The following is a 15,785-nucleotide window of genomic DNA, read 5'->3' as shown; positions in this document are numbered from 1 at the left end:
CCTCTACAATGAACCAAATGGAATTAACAGATATTTATAGAACATTCTATCCTAAAACAAAAGGATACCTTCTACTCACCAGTGGGTACAAGATCTTTGGGGAACTAGCTCATCCCAGTCTCCTGGTGTACTCCACTGGAGAGGTAACAGCATAATTATAGAGCATGTCATTTTGATATTTGTAGGGACAATGGTAGACAGATGGACACACACACACACACACACACACACACATACGCACACAGAGAGAGAGAGAGAGAGAGAGAGAGAGAGAGAGAGAGAGAGAGAGAGAGAGGCTTCAGGGACCCTATCCACCTGTAACCATTGGATTAGTAGAGCCACATACAGAGTTTCTGAAAGCATGAAGCAATAAGGAGATCCAGATCACAGACCAGGGATGACCTGTCTAAGGACAGCACATCTGACTGACTAGGGTGTAAAGTGAAAGATAGATGGATGCATGGATAAGTGGGTGGACAGACAGATGGATAATAGCAAATTTAGAAATATGGACAAATGTATGTATGTATGAATAGGTAGACTGATGGATTTGAAGGATGGATGTCTACGTGCATGGATGTACAGACGGATGCATGGGTGGATATACAGACAGACAAGTGGGGTGAATGGTCTGCTGGCTAGTCTTATGCCAAAAGGACACAAGCTAGAGTTATCTGAAAGGAAGAAACTGCAATTGAGAAAACATCTCCAGAAAGGATCCAGCTGTATAACCAGCTGATGGAAACAGATGCAGAGAGCCACAGATAAACATTAGGTAGAACGTGGGGAATTCTGCAGAGGGAAAGGAAGGATGGTAGCAGCCAGAGGGTCAAGGACACTACAAGACACCTACAGAATCAACTAACTTGGGCCCAGAGGGGTCACAGAGACCGAATGCCAACCAGAGAGAGCTTGTATAAGACTGGCCTGGCCCTCTGCACACATGGAACAGTTGTGTAGCATGGAATTCATGTGGGACTCCTAATAGTGGCAGCAGGGGCTGTCTCTGACTCTGTTGCCTGCTTTGGGATCCTTTCCTCCTACTGTGCTGCCTTGTCTAGGCTCGATAGGAGAGGATGCACCTAGTCTTACTGCTGGGACTGGTTGAGATCCAAGCCCCCCCCCATATTCTGAAGAGAAAGGGAGGAGGAGGGATGGTTGGGGAGGAGAGATGTGTGTGTGTGGGGATATGACTGGGGGGAGAGGATGGAGGCGAAATTGCTTTTACAAATTAATTAGTTCATGAGCAAACTGATCCACCTAGAAGGCATTTTCCTAGGATTGGTAGGAAAAGGCCCAGGCTGTTGTGGGTGGTGCCATCCCATGGCTGGTGGTCCTGGGTTCTATAAGAAAGCAGAATAAGAAAGCCAGGGCAAGCCAGTAAGCAGCACCCTCCATGGCCTCTGAATCAGCACCCATGTCCAAAATCCTTCCCTGCTTGAGTTCCCGACTTGACTTCTTTCAATGATGAACAGGGATAAATATACCCTTTCCTCCCCAACTTGCTTTTTGGTCATGTTGTTTTGTCAAAGCAATAGAAATCCTAGACATATGGATTCATGGATACATGGAAGGATAAATGGATACACAGTAGACCAATGAAAAGACAAGTGGATGGATGTGAATGTTTGTATGTCTGGGCTGAGAGATAATCAGGTGTGTGTGTGTGTGTGTGTGTGTGTGTGTGTGTGTGTGAATGAATGGATGGATGGATGCATGGAGAGTGGTGGGTGGACCCCTCAGGAATTTGAGACCAAACTGGACAACATAGCAATATCCTGTTGTCAACACCAAAAAATCCCGTAGTTCTAGCTTCTTGCGGAGGAATCATTCCTATTCCTTCCTCCACTTAGGTTTGCAGCCATGTGTTTGGAGCAGTGCATCTGTGGGGTGGCAAACGTAGGGAAGTCCAGGTAAAAACCTGCGAGAACACTGTGCACAACACATAGGACAGCCAGACCAGAAACCAGGGTGGAAACATGCCAGGGATCCTCTGTTCTTTCAAGAGGCAGTGAGAACCCCTCCAGGGTTAGAATGGATCATTCTGCAATTTCACTCTGAAGTTTTTAAAAGACAGATATCATATAATGAATCTTCCATGTGCATGCATTGGTTATCCAACCCAGTGGATTTCCCTGAAGTATACACACAAGAAACAATGTGCAGGTGGAGCAGATTGTGCCCATGAATTTGGGAGACAGATATCTATCTATCTATCTATCTATCTATCTATCTATCTATCTATCTATCTACATATACATACATATATATATATATTGTAATAGCAATTAGTGAAAAAGAGGCTATGAATCTGAAAGGAACCAACAAAGAGTATAAGGGAGGATTTGAGTGGAGGAAGTGGGATGGAAAGATGATAGAATGGTAGGAGAATCTCAAGGAATGAAAAAATATTGAAGAATAAAATTCATGGTGGTCTTCGATCCAGCTGTCTGCTTCTGCACCTTGAACTACTGTTAGTGTTTCTAGGTATAGACGCATGTGCACAAAACACGCACACGGAAAAATGCTCACAGTCATAGAGAGGTGTGTGTGCTACAACTTGTGTAAGCTTATTTCTAAATGAAAGCGGAACGGTCAAAACTACATCTCTCATGGAACCAAGATGAAAATCAATCAAAGCATGGTGAATAGCACAGGACCCCACAGAGGGGAACTAAATAACATTCTCTACTGACTCTCTCTCTCTCTCTCTCTCTCTCTCTCTCACACACACACACACACACACACACACAGAGAGAGAGAGAGAGAGGGAGGGAGGGAGGGGGAGGGAGGGAGGAGGGAGAGAGAGAGAGAGAGAGAGAGAGAGAGAGAGAGAGAGAGAGAATGCAGAATATCTAATAGCTGTCTTAGCATCAGGGTTTTCCTCTATAAGAGTGTCTTCCGAGCCTACTCTCTGAAAACGCTAATGGAAAAGTACAGTTGTGAATTAGTGTAGGGTGAGGGCTTTATGAAGACAGGGAAGATGCGGGTAAAGCAGATCCCAAAACCTGCATGGATGACAATGTGACCACCCAAGATGCTGTGCTTTATAGATGAGAAGCTTGCGGTTGAGTTCCACAGGGCAGGCGCTGCTATTTCAAGACTAAGCCAGCTTCAGGACTACAGTCACAGCTCCATGTAGGCATGGAGTGGATTTTTAGTATGGATTGTGTAATATGAGACACGGCCAGTGCATGCACAGATATGTCAGTTGACTAAGCCATTGTTGAGGAAAGCTTCTGCTTAACCTGAAAAGACCCGTGCTTGGCAGCAAGGTTGCGATTTAAATGGGTGTGCTGTACAACATAACGCCCATTCACTCAGCATGCAGTGTTTGTGGGAATGCGGTGCTAGGGTAAAGTGGTCTTGCCTTCCTCTGTGTGGCTCAGATAAAATGGACGAGGATTCTGTCTTCGATAAGAATTGTTCTTTTCCATGCTGAGGCTGGGGGAGTTACTGAATCAACACGCTACATCAGGATACCTTGTAGTTGTCATGTAAGGGCAGGAGCATTCTTTGTGACAGGCAGTAAAGCCCATGGCCCATCTGTCCCAGCCTGACAGGCTGCCCCTCTCCTGGGCCAGGCCAGGCCACAGCACTTGAACCAAGGCTTCCTAGAACGGGGGCTGAGATGCTGAGGTATGACCCATTGCTTTGTGCTCGCTGGGGCTTTCCTGGATTTAGAGGTCGTGTGGACCCATGTACAAAACTGAGTGATTCGGTTCCATCTGAACTGGCAAATGGTGTACAGGCCTGTGCTTTTACGACCACTGGTTATATTTTGCATAGAGCATGGATGCTTAATCCTAATGACGTTAAAAAGGCATTGTTTCCTCTCTCCTCCAGCCGAGCAAGATGCCCAAAGGAAAGAAGGCCAAGGGGAAGAAGGTGGCCCCGGCCCCTGCCATGGTCAAGAAACAAGAGGCCAAAAAGGTGGTCAATCCTTTGTTTGAGAAAAGGCCTAAGAACTTCGGCATTGGGCAGGACATCCAGCCCAAAAGAGATCTCACGCGCTTCGTCAAATGGCCCCGCTACATCAGGCTATAAGCGGCTCAAAGTACCTCCTGCCATCAACCAGTTCACCCAGGCCCTGGACAGGCAAACAGCGACTCAGCTGCTTAAGCTTGCCCACAAGTACAGGCCAGAGACAAAGCAGGAGAAGAAGCAGAGGCTGCTGGCCCGCCTGCTGAGAAGAAAGCTGCTGGCAAGGGGCGTCCCAACTAAGAGACCCCTGTCCTCCGAGCAGGGGTCAATACAGTCACCACTTTGGTGGAGAAACAAGAAGGCTCAGCTGGTGGTGATTGCCCATGATGTAGACCCCATTGAGCTGGTGGTTTTCCTGCCTGCCCTGTGTCGAAAGATGGGGTGCCCTACTGCATCATCAAAGGAAAGGCCAGGCTGGGGGCCTGGTCCACAGGAAGACGGGCACCACTGTTGCCTTCACACAGGTGAACTCGGAAGACAAGGGTGCTCTGGCTAAGCTGGTGGAAGCTATTAGGACCAATTACAATGACAGATATGACAAGATCCGCCGCCACTGGGGAGGCAACGTCCTGGGTCCTAAGTCTGTGGCTCGCATTGCCAAGCTGGAAAAGGCAAAGGCTAAAGAACTCGCCACTAAGCTGGGTTAAATGTACACTTAAGTTTTCTGTACATAAATATAATTACAAAGTTAAAAAAAAAAAAGGCATTGTTTCCAGTCAGAAGACCTTCGTGGGTGACCACTGTGAATGTGGACTTCGTGTTCAGCTGACAGCTAGGGTTTCGTGTGCTGCAACCCACAGTTTCTACCCTGACAAGTTGCCGAAACCTTTCCAAGTATGATTTGGGGGAGAGAGAGAGAGAGAGAGAGAGACAGAGACAGAGATAGAGACAGAGAGAGAATGTGTATGTGTGTGTGTGTGTGTGTGTTCACCTATGTATTATTCATCTCTGTATGTCGTTGTTCAAGAACCCACAGTGAACCCATGGATTGTCTCCTCTTTGGTCTCCCATCTTGAATTTTGGGACTTTCCCAATTCTGAGCTCACCAGTTCACCTACAATCCTTTCTGAGCCTCTCAAGAGTAGGGATTACCACTGTGTGTTGTTGGCCCTGACATTGTATGTGGGTGATGTGGGTACTGGGGGACAAGATTGTAGGTCCTCATTGATTATTGACAAATAGATTGGCAATAGAGGGATCACCAAAACACAACCCCTAGTTCTTTTTTTTTTTTTCCAGAAAGCAACAGATGCAAGCTGTTTTATTTTTTTCTTTTTTGGAGCTTAGTTTCCTAATGGAACTGTAGTTGCAAAGATGTCTTAGAAGATAAACTTGTTCTGTGTCTTATTTTGCTACATATGCGGATGGAGCCATAGGTCCATCTCTGTGTACTCTTGGGATGGTGGTTTAGTCCCTGGGAGCTGTACTTTCATAGCAGCCTTATTTATAATAGCCAGACACTGGAAAGAACCCAGATATCCTTCAACAGAGGAATGGATACAGAAAATGTGGTACATTTACTCAATGGAGTACTACTCAGCTATTAAAATCAATGACTTCATGAGATTCTTAGACAAATAGATGGAACTAGAAAATATCCTGAGTGAGGCAACCCAATAACAAAACAACATATATGGTGTGCACTCACAGATAAGCAGATATTAGTCTAAAAGCTTGGAATACTTAAGATTCAATTCACAAACCACATGAAGCTCAAGAAGAAGGAAGACCAAAGTGTGGCCATACTTCAGTCCTTCTTAGAAGGGGGGAACAAAGTACTCATGGGAGGAGATATGGGGACAATGTGTGGAGCAGAGACTGAAGAAAAGGCCATCTAGAGCCTGCCCCTCCTGGGGATTCAACCCATATACAGCCACCAAACCCAGACAATATTGCTGATGCCAAGAATTACATGCTGACAGGAGCCTGATACAGCTGTCTCCTGAGAGGCTCTGCCAGAGCCTGACAAATACAGAGGAGGATGCTCGCAGCCAACCATTGAACTGAGAATAGGGTCCCCAATGGAGGAGTTACAAAAGGACTGAAGTAGCTGGGGGTGGTGGTGGTTTGCAACCCCATAAAAGGAACAACAATATCAACCAACCAGACCCTAGTTTATTTTTTTATTAATAATGTAATTAAAAAACTACTGTTCCAAATCTTAAAATCTTTGTAAGGGTAGATTGTTTTGAATTTTATTTATTTTAATTTTTGTTATTTTACTTATTCATGTTACATCTTGATAACTACCCCTCTCTCAGTCACCCTCCTCCCATAATCCTTCCCCCTACCCTCTCCTTCTCTCCTGAGCAGGTGGGGGTCTTTCTGGGTATCCCCTACCCTGGTACATCCAGTCTCTGCGAGGCTAGGTAGTTCCAATTTCTTTTTTTTTCTTTTTTTTTTCGGAGCTGGGGACCGAACCCAGGGCCTTGTGCTTGCTAGGCAAGCGCTCTACTACTGAGCTAAATCCCCAACCCACCGAGTTCCAATTTCTTAATCTCAGTGTGTACTATGATTGTAATCTCTGTCACTCTCACAAGCAGACTGTTCCTCAGAATGCGGGACTCTTCAGAAGACCATGTCCAATCCCAGGGCAGAGGTTAAATGTCCATCCGCATCAATTTGGCTTTGGCTGTGCACTGACCAAAGGATGACCACCCGGGAAGAACAACACTAAGGAGTTTCCTGCCTGTTGGTCAGAACTTTCACCAAAATGCTAGAGGATCAGCCAGGTGGGGTCAGCAGAGCCCCTGACCTTCTCATTCTTCCCAGAGATTTGTCTCTTCTGAGGTTCTGAGAGGGCTCTGTCCTTCCTCTCTGAGCTTTGGGGATTGCAGGTAACCGTGGTGTCCATTGACAGCTCTTACCTGGTGATGCTGTTCCTCCAGATTCTGACTCCTGTTCTCTGTGTGCCTGTCTGCTGAGTTGAGAGCATCCACAATAACCCCAAGTCCAAAGAGGTCCCTTCTACCATTACCTGACACCAGGTCTCTCTCTAAAATTTCTAAAGCGGGTTGTACCTTAGTCCTAGAGTGCTGCCCTAGCATGCTACAATATCTGTGTTAGATCTGTATTCTGTGAGGGTGGAAGGGGGAGGTCGACATGGATCTTCCATGTTGGGAGGAGGAGACAGAAGGATCGAAGCTTGAGGTCACCCTTAGATACCTAAGGCACTCACTCACCTTCAGAATGGACCACCGGCCCTGTCTCAAAGAATCAAAAATAAAAACGCCTGAGTGACACAAATCATTCCATAAAGTGTGTGTGTGTGTGTGTGTGTGTGTGTGTGTGTGTGTGTGTGTGTATGGGCGTGTGCATGCGTCTCTTATTCCATGTGTGCAGATACACTGTGACTGTATGTAAGCACACATGCACTTGGAGTCTGAGCATGTGAAAGGAAAACCTCAGACACATCTTGTTTTTTGTTTTTTAACTCCAAGTCTCTCACTTATTGTCAGGTCTCAGTGGTTCTGCTAGGCTGGCTGGATTGACACTGAGACCCAAGGGTCTGCAGATCTCTATCGGGCCAGTGATGGGATTCCAGGCAGACATCGGCATCCCTGTTTGTTAAAGAAGGGGAGAGGGAAGAGGGGACCAAGGCTTGCTTGCCAAGCTGTGTACAGACAAGGCTCTCAAGCCGACTTTTCTTTTTGTTTCCATATTTCCTCCAATTGCTCTGTTTTCCTGTGTCTCTCAGTTTCCTGAAGCAAGTCTGTGCAGGTTGCTGGACAGCTGAAGCCGGGACATCTGAACTGAAGCACCTTCTCTGGTCTCCGTTTTATTGACTTGTAAATATTTTCCTCTGTAGTTGGGGGCTTCATATCCCTCTGGGTCTCCTTTTAATTTGCCCCTCCCAAAAAATGTCTGCTCTGTTCTCAGCCACTAAAGCCCTATGACCTTCTGACCCTAAGTGCAGAGGGCCTTTATAGCTCCTTCCTGTTGGCTACTCATGTTAGTGAAGCCCAGAAGCCAATGCCTAGGCTCCTGTGCCAGTTGACAACGTGAAGGTCTTTCAGCGCGGTTCAGTTATAAAAATCAGCATCATTGGCAGAAGGTGATGTGATTCTGCTACTGGAGCCCTCAGAGTCTGTCTGGAGTAGGCTGGGCACAGAGCTGGCCATGCCACTGCTGAGAAGCAGCCCTTTGCTTCAGCAGATCCAGTTGCCTCACAGTGTGGAAGGGGGAACTCATGTTGATGAACTGGATGGGGAAGATTTCCATTCTCAGTTGTGTTCTGTGTGTGATAGCCAAGTCCACTGTCCCGAATTCTCAGTCAGTGCTGCCTTCCTTCTTATGTCCAGGTCGGTTGTCTGGAGAGTTTGGGGCTGATGGAGTGCTGAGAAGAGATTTGGCAGTCTTCCTATTTTGCACCTCAGGCCCATGAAGCTGAGAGCTCAATCGCTGACATTAACAGAACCACGCATGGAAAAGAACATTGCCTAGAATCTTAGGATCTCTCTCAGGTCAGTGGAACACCGACTTAGTAAAATGTTAAGAAATGAGGCTTGGTCCTGCCAAGACTGAACCCCCAGTGAATGTGATTGTTGGGGGGAGGGCGGTAATGGGGGGATGATGGGGAGGGGAACACCCGTATTGAAGGGGAGGGGTAGGGATTAGAGGGATGTTTGCCTGGAAACCAGGAAAGGTAATAACAATTGAAATGTAAATAAGAAATACCCAATTTAATAAAGAAAAAAAAAGAAAAGAAAAAGAAAAAAGAAAAGAAAGAAAGAAAGAAAAGAAAAGAAAAGAAATGAGGCCAGGCAAGGGTGGCACAGGTCTTAAATCCCCACACTCAGAAGGCAGAGGCAGGTAGATTTCTGAGTTTGAGGATGGCCTGGTCTCCTGAGTGAAAAAAGTGAAACAATGGTTTGAAAGCCAAAAGGAAGAGAAAAAAAATACAAAAACAAACAAACAAACAAACAAAAAAACCCCACACAAATGCTTTTGTGAAATTGCAAAAGGGAACAGCAGTGCCTGGGCCCAGAGAGAGAAAGTAAACAGATCAAAACTGACAGCCCTGGGCTTTGGGGGCAGAGACTGCTCTAAACCGGCCTCTGCACTAGTGGCCATGAGTAGCCACCCTACTTTCCTGGGGCCTTAGGAAAAATCGCTCTGTGGCAGGGAATTGGATTCAGATGCTTCAACACGCGTTCCGCAGAGGATTGACTGGGTTTCTAAGTGGCTACCTGATTGGACATAGGCTCACCAACAGCGAAGATTTGAGTATCCTTGTGCCTGTATGTGGTTAGAATTTTGTTTCTTAAAAAGACCCAGTTATGAGAACATGCTTTTTGTTTCAGTCCCATGCATGGGATGTGGGATTGTCCACAGCAGCTGACTGTGATTTGTCTCGTGCTCTGGCAGAGGCGTGATTCTGCCACCTGAACAGCATTTACATCTGGAATCCTCGGGGACTCTGGAGAGGATATGAAAATGCCAGAGCCCCTAGAGAGTGTGTGGTTACTGCTGCTGTTGCTGCTGCCACCCCTGCCCGCCGCCCCTGCCCGCCGCCCCTGCCCGCCGCCCCTGCCCGCCGCCCCTGCCCGCCGCCCCTGCTGCAGCTGTTTGCTTGGGTTGCTGGACTGCTCTTTGCTGAATTAATGATGTTCTGTTTGCTGTGTTGCTGTTCGTGTTTGCTGGTTTGCTACACTACTTGGAGATGTCCTGACAATGAAGATTGGAATTGCCCCAAGGAACTTCATGACATTGCTAACCAGCAAGCAAGTCTAAGGAGGCCGATGGGCTCTTTCTCCTCTTACCTACTGTCTCACCTACCTAGTGTTGGGAGGGGGTTGAAGGGATTGGGGTGGAGAAGGGTGGTTGATATAAAAACCCAAAAGAGTAGCCAGAATCTACGGCGACAACTGTGCTGCAGAGCTGACAAGTCTTTGGGCTTCAGAAACAGCCACCAATAAGATATAGGTGTCCCGACAAAGGGGAGCACCTATTGTCATTGCCAAAACTTTGGGGGTGGACGAGCTCTGGGAAGTACATGCCATGGTGTATAGAACACAGGGTTAGGTGTTCTTGGCGAGAAGGTGTGCCACAACGTTTTTATTCACCTGGGACTGGATATCATAGCTTTCTTTCAAGGAGAAGAGATAGGCCAGTATAAAAAAAAAATCAAGTGAGCGTTTAATAAAAAATGAAGGACTTTCCATGTGAGGCCTGAGGAATCTTGTTTCAACTACGGAGAGCATAACACTGCTCCAGGTTCATAGTCTTGATGTGACAACATCAAGAAAGAAACGAATCCACAGGATCCACAGTACCGGGTCATTGTGGGGCTGGCTCCCCCATGGAGCCGAGAGATGCTGTTCTATGGCGGTCCCACAAATGCAGCTGAGGGTAGTTTCCCTGGTCTTCTTTGCAGATTCAAGCCACATGCTTACTTTTGAAGAGACATATCTGATGAAACAAAAATTAAATCCAAACCACGTGAATGTAGAAGCCTTTCTCTTGAAAGCTTTTTGGACACACACACACAAAATAAATATTGCAGATTGAGAAATAGATGCCACACCTAAGAATAATCAATTATGAAAGAAGAACTCTTAATGGTTTTCTCTATTTCCTCTTTTCGTGCCTCCTGTCTTTTATGAGTGTCTAGGTACATGTGTATGGGTTCATATGTGTTCTGGAGCACTTGCCTGTTTTTGCTCATGTATGAGTAGGAGGGGAATCTCAAGTGTCCTATTAACCTTGTTTTTGGAGACACTCTCCTTAACGCTGGAGGTTGTAAATTAGGCTAGACCATCTGCACAGGGATCAAATGGGGCTGTTCCCTTCCATCTCCACAGAGATGGGATTGAATGCTCACACTGCCCTTCAAGGCTTTTAGGTGGTTGCTGGACCTTCGCTTATGCCCTTATGCTTGCAGAGCAAGCACCTGGTGTAACGAGCTTTCATCCCAGCACCAGAAGAGCAGTTTATGGCTAGACTCTCATCTCCTGATACCTCTCACAAGCCTATTGTAGTCCACAGGGCAAATGGTTCACATATCCCTGTGCAGTCAATCCCGTGTTACACAGTTCTGTCTGTGAAGCATGAAAAGCTTGTGGTTGAATATTTTCCCTGTCTTACAAAGTTTTTAGGACTCATGGCAGCCTGCAAACTAAGTTGGAACAAGTTTCCTGGCATGGTGGGCAGTCTTGGGAATCAGGTAGGTGAGCCAAGAAAGCAATACCTTGACTTGTGGTAAGAGCAGAAGTGTGCAGTTGTGAACTTAAAGGGCCACAGAAGTGATCCTGTGCTTTGCTAAGTTAAGACCCCAAAGCAGATGAGACTTGGTGCCTTAGAGTTGTTGAAAGGAAGTCACCTTGCTTATTGGATGTTGTCCATAATGGACTCTGTAACCCTGTCTGTCAGGATATTTCTCTCACATTGCCCCTGGCTAGGTAGCCCTCTGCCTTAAGGAGAGATGGGTAGACATATGGTTCAGGTTCTCTGCCTTCCCCCTCCCCCATGCTACTTCACAAATTAGAGGAAATAGATCATGATGTAGGAGTCATGCAGAATGTGACATTTTTACAACTTTCAAGACCTCATGAGCAGAGCCATGAACATCATCCAATGCTTGCTTAGAAAACTTTCCCAACCCAAGAAACCAATTGACAGCCCACTCCCTAAGCAGCAGGGCGCTCTGAACTGGTCATGGCTCATGCTTGCATGGCTATAGTGTGTCTTTGATAGGTAGGGGCTGGAAGACTCTAATGCTAAATAGTCCACCTGCTTGAGCAAGTTACCATGGAGGCCACGGCATGGGATGGGTGAGGGTCAGACTTCTGTTGTCACATATGGCAGACCAGGGGCGATGTTTTCTGTGTTCTCTCAGTGGGAATTGTGGGGTGTGTGTGCTATTTTCTAATTTTCTGAGACATAGATTCATGATCCAGCCGGTTCTGACCTTGTGGGATGATTATGATCATCAGTGTGGGTGCAGGAACCCAAACATGGCTCCTCTACCTGAGCAGCTACTCGAAAACAAACAAACAAAACAAAAGAAAAAAAACAAACCCCAGCTTCTTAGTGGATAACGATGTGTGCAAGAGTCCTCTTCTCCTAATGTTTTCATGGAGGCTTAGGTCTGTAACCCCACCCAACATGCTCATCTGTTCTTCTCAGCTGCCCGACCAGAGCTGGAACTTCCTATGGGTAGGTACTCCTCCTTCCCCACTTCATGCTCTTTCCTTCCTCACCCTCCAACTGCTTTTCTTCCCTTTTGACATGTCCCACGTGCCCCTCCCCTCCTCGTCTCCGCACCTCTTCTTGTGCCTCCTTACCTCAGGGGCTACCGAGTATATGCAGTTCATTGCATCTGGTCATTGATAAGGATCAAAATTAGGTGATGAGTTATCATGGGAAACACAAAATTCTCTCACGAGGTTTGCTGCATCTGGACAGCTGTCTCTTCATAACAAGTGATTGACCGCTCTGTCCAGCCTCAGTGCTGGGGCACGGTAAGTTAAGAAGTAGGCAGCCAATAGTCTACACTGCCGGGAGAGGAGGGGTAGAGAGCTCGTGCCCAGGCTGTAGGTGTCTGACAGGTAACAACAAGTCTTGCGGTACAAAGCTCTATCCTGTTCTGGCCTGGCTCCCTTCTGTAGCTGGTGGACCATACCAGGCTGAACGGAAATCCATGGCTTAAGAATCACAGACCCAGGCATGATCTTCAGCCCTTGAAAGGAGACACAAGCAAAGGACTGTGTTAGTGACTTTGGCAGGATTTAACCGCAGCGACTCTGCTCTATGTAGCTCTCCACCCAATTTCTTCCTTCCTAATGTACTTCCCATGTCCCCAAGTCCAAAGTCCCTCCTCCTCCCTCCCTCCACTGCCCATGGTTGCATCCACTGCTGTCTGCTTCGGGCAGACACTGAATCTACGTAAAGGGGCACAGTGGGAAAGGGTCCTCTAGAATCACAGCAATCTTAGGGCCACATCCTATAAATGGGTACAGCCAACATATCTGTGGCAAAGGGCCTTGGTGGCCTTGCTACTAGGTTTCCTTGCTACTCCATTTTCCATGTCTTATGGCAATAAGACAGTCTCTTACCTGGAGGTTGTCTCTCTTTTCTTCGGGGTGGGGAGGCAACAGAATAAACTGGAAAAGAACTGACTAATCTGCCTTCTTTGCTTCTTTATGGGTTCTTTGGGCACCTCCCAGAACTGGTCCTTGCTAGATAGAGATAGTGACTCCTCCAGGGTTATGCCATTGTCATCTTCATACTTAGCGTTCCTATTCTGGGCAGAGATCACAGAGTATGTAGTATCACGTATTCTCTCACTGAACTGTAGGTCAGTTCCAGTCACGTCACTGGATACACCGATGCGGTTGGTAACCTTGGGATCATCTTGAGGTTCTGGGATCTGTTTGCAGTTGGTGTCTTCAAGGAACAACACAGCACTGAGGGATGTGTAACTGATCCCGATGGTACTGTTGGTCTTCTCGGTCCCTACCTCCACACCAGCGTGCTGTGAGTGCGAGTTAGAGTCGGGAATGATATCCTCCAGGTAGGACAGGTCGTCCTCAGAGGAGTCACTCAGTGAGACAGTACTCTCTGCCTCCTCAGAATTTTTGTGGCTCTTGTAGGCCTCCTCAGCATAGCACTGTTGGACAGACTTCCACAGCCAGCTGATCTCCAGCATCTCGTCTAAATCTGGAGAGAAGCACCTGGAGGAGCTCTCCCCTTGCCATTTGTTGGTCTCGGATGCCACGGACATGGGCAAGGCAGGATCACTCTCTCTCCTCCAAAGGGCGGAAGCGAGGTTGTCAGGGCCTGCAGGACTCTTGGCAGAATAAATCTTTGGAACATGCCTTATTTCTCCAAGGATGTTCCCAACATTTTTTTTCCTGTTGAACATATTATTTTTTGTCAGGACATCATGAAGCCTATTTGCTCCTATGAGTCCCAGGGTTTCTTCAGCCCTTTGGCCTAAGCAACACATAGAATCCACAATGGTAGATATGGACAGCCTGGAACCAGTTTGTCTGGATGCTGGTGGTAAATTTGCACCGCAGAAATCCATGCATGGCATTTCCTTCTCCAAGTCCACCACTGTAACAGGTGGGGAATGGGATCACGAGATGCTCTAAAAAGGAAAGAAAAATGAAACCAAAATAAGGTGTAGGAGACAAGTTTATAGCTTTCAGTTTCTATTTAATGAAAATCATAGCTGGGTCTGGAGAGGTGGCTCAGTAGTTAAGAGCACTGACTGTTCTTCCAGAGGTCCTGAGTTCAAATCCCAACAGCCACCAACCACATGGTGGTTCACAACCATCTGTAATGAGATCTGATGTCCTTCTATCGGTGTCTGAAGACAACTCAGTGTGCATAATAAATAAATAAATCTTTTTAAAAGAAAAGAAAAATCATAGTCCTAAACATCCTAATATGCATCTTGGGTCTTTTGTTTTTCCCAAAGCCCTAACCTAGTTATATGATGCATAAGAAAGAGGAGTTTTGATTTTTGGTCCCTTGCCTAGGAAGCACACCTGGTTTAGTCCCCAACTCCAAAAAGAACCAAAAAAAAAAAAAAAAAAAAAGAAAGATCAGAGTTGAAATATGAGGACACATAGAGGTTGAAACAAAGACCAAAGACACAAAAGATCTGGTAATTTGAAAGGATGAACAAATCTGACTAGCCCTTGACCTGTATCACCCATAGAGAAAATACAAATTATTGAAGTGTCAGATGAAAATTAAGGATGAGAGGAATCCATGGGAATCCTAGGGTTTGGGGTGATGCAAACTCATACTCCAAAGAGTTGATGATTCTGAAAGAAAAAGATTGCTTGAATCATAAGACATCAACCCTTGGCAAGATGTTATTAAAGATGAGTACCACCTGCTTCCTTCTAGTTGCTACACCCTGGGTGTGATGATCAACTCTGGACATTAAAAAGCACGTACAGTGATCATTATAGGCACAAGATGGAAAGAGTGATGCAATCTGTCATTAAGGATGGTCTGGGACCAACAGATTGCATTATGGGTCTTACCTACTAGCCTTAGATCTTCAAGCTGCTTCTCCAAAGAGACAAGAAAAGCTCATTCCAAACTTGGTCTATAAAGCCAGTATTACCCTGGTGTGGAAACCATAGCAACAGCAGCAGCAGCAGCAGCAGCAGCAGCAGCAGCAGTAGCAGCAGCAACAACAACAACTACTTCACACACACACACACACACTCTGGGAGAGAGACAGACACACAGACACAGAGACACAGAGACGCAGAGACACAAACCCAAAGACAGAGACAGAGAGAGTACAAGCCAATGTCCTTAATGAATAACCACGTGTACTGAAATTATGAGATTCCTTGGTAGCTCACACAAAGTTCTACACGACCAAGTTGATGCTTCATGTTCACAGCGAGGTCCACAGTTCAGCAGGGAATCCTAGGAGAATTCCATATGGAAACTCATTGGCAACGTTCATGAAGGGTCACTCAGGCTCAGCTACAAGAACGACATTTTGCCATTTTCTGAAGTAGAAATAGATACAGGGATTGCTGTCTGTAACATGCCAGTCCCAGAGGTAATGGTTAGTCTAACTAGAGCTGTGGATCGGTAAGTAGAACCTTAATGGAAATGAGAACTTTCTGGCACAGGCCAAAAGCAGCTGCAATGCAACGGGGCTCATGAAAATGATCTCCGTTCACTGTATACTTCCATGAAAAACCTTCAATAAAAAATTTTAATCACTTCTCAAAGAGTTATTATTTATTTATTTATTTATTTATTTATCTATTTATTTATTGGTGACTTCACAGGAAGGGACTCTGTAACTTTTTTCATGG

This window comes from Rattus rattus, chromosome 14, assembly GCF_011064425.1.
Source record: "Rattus rattus isolate New Zealand chromosome 14, Rrattus_CSIRO_v1, whole genome shotgun sequence".
In the NCBI taxonomy this organism is placed as follows: Eukaryota; Metazoa; Chordata; class Mammalia; order Rodentia; family Muridae; genus Rattus; species Rattus rattus.
This window is presented reverse-complemented; position numbering follows the sequence as displayed.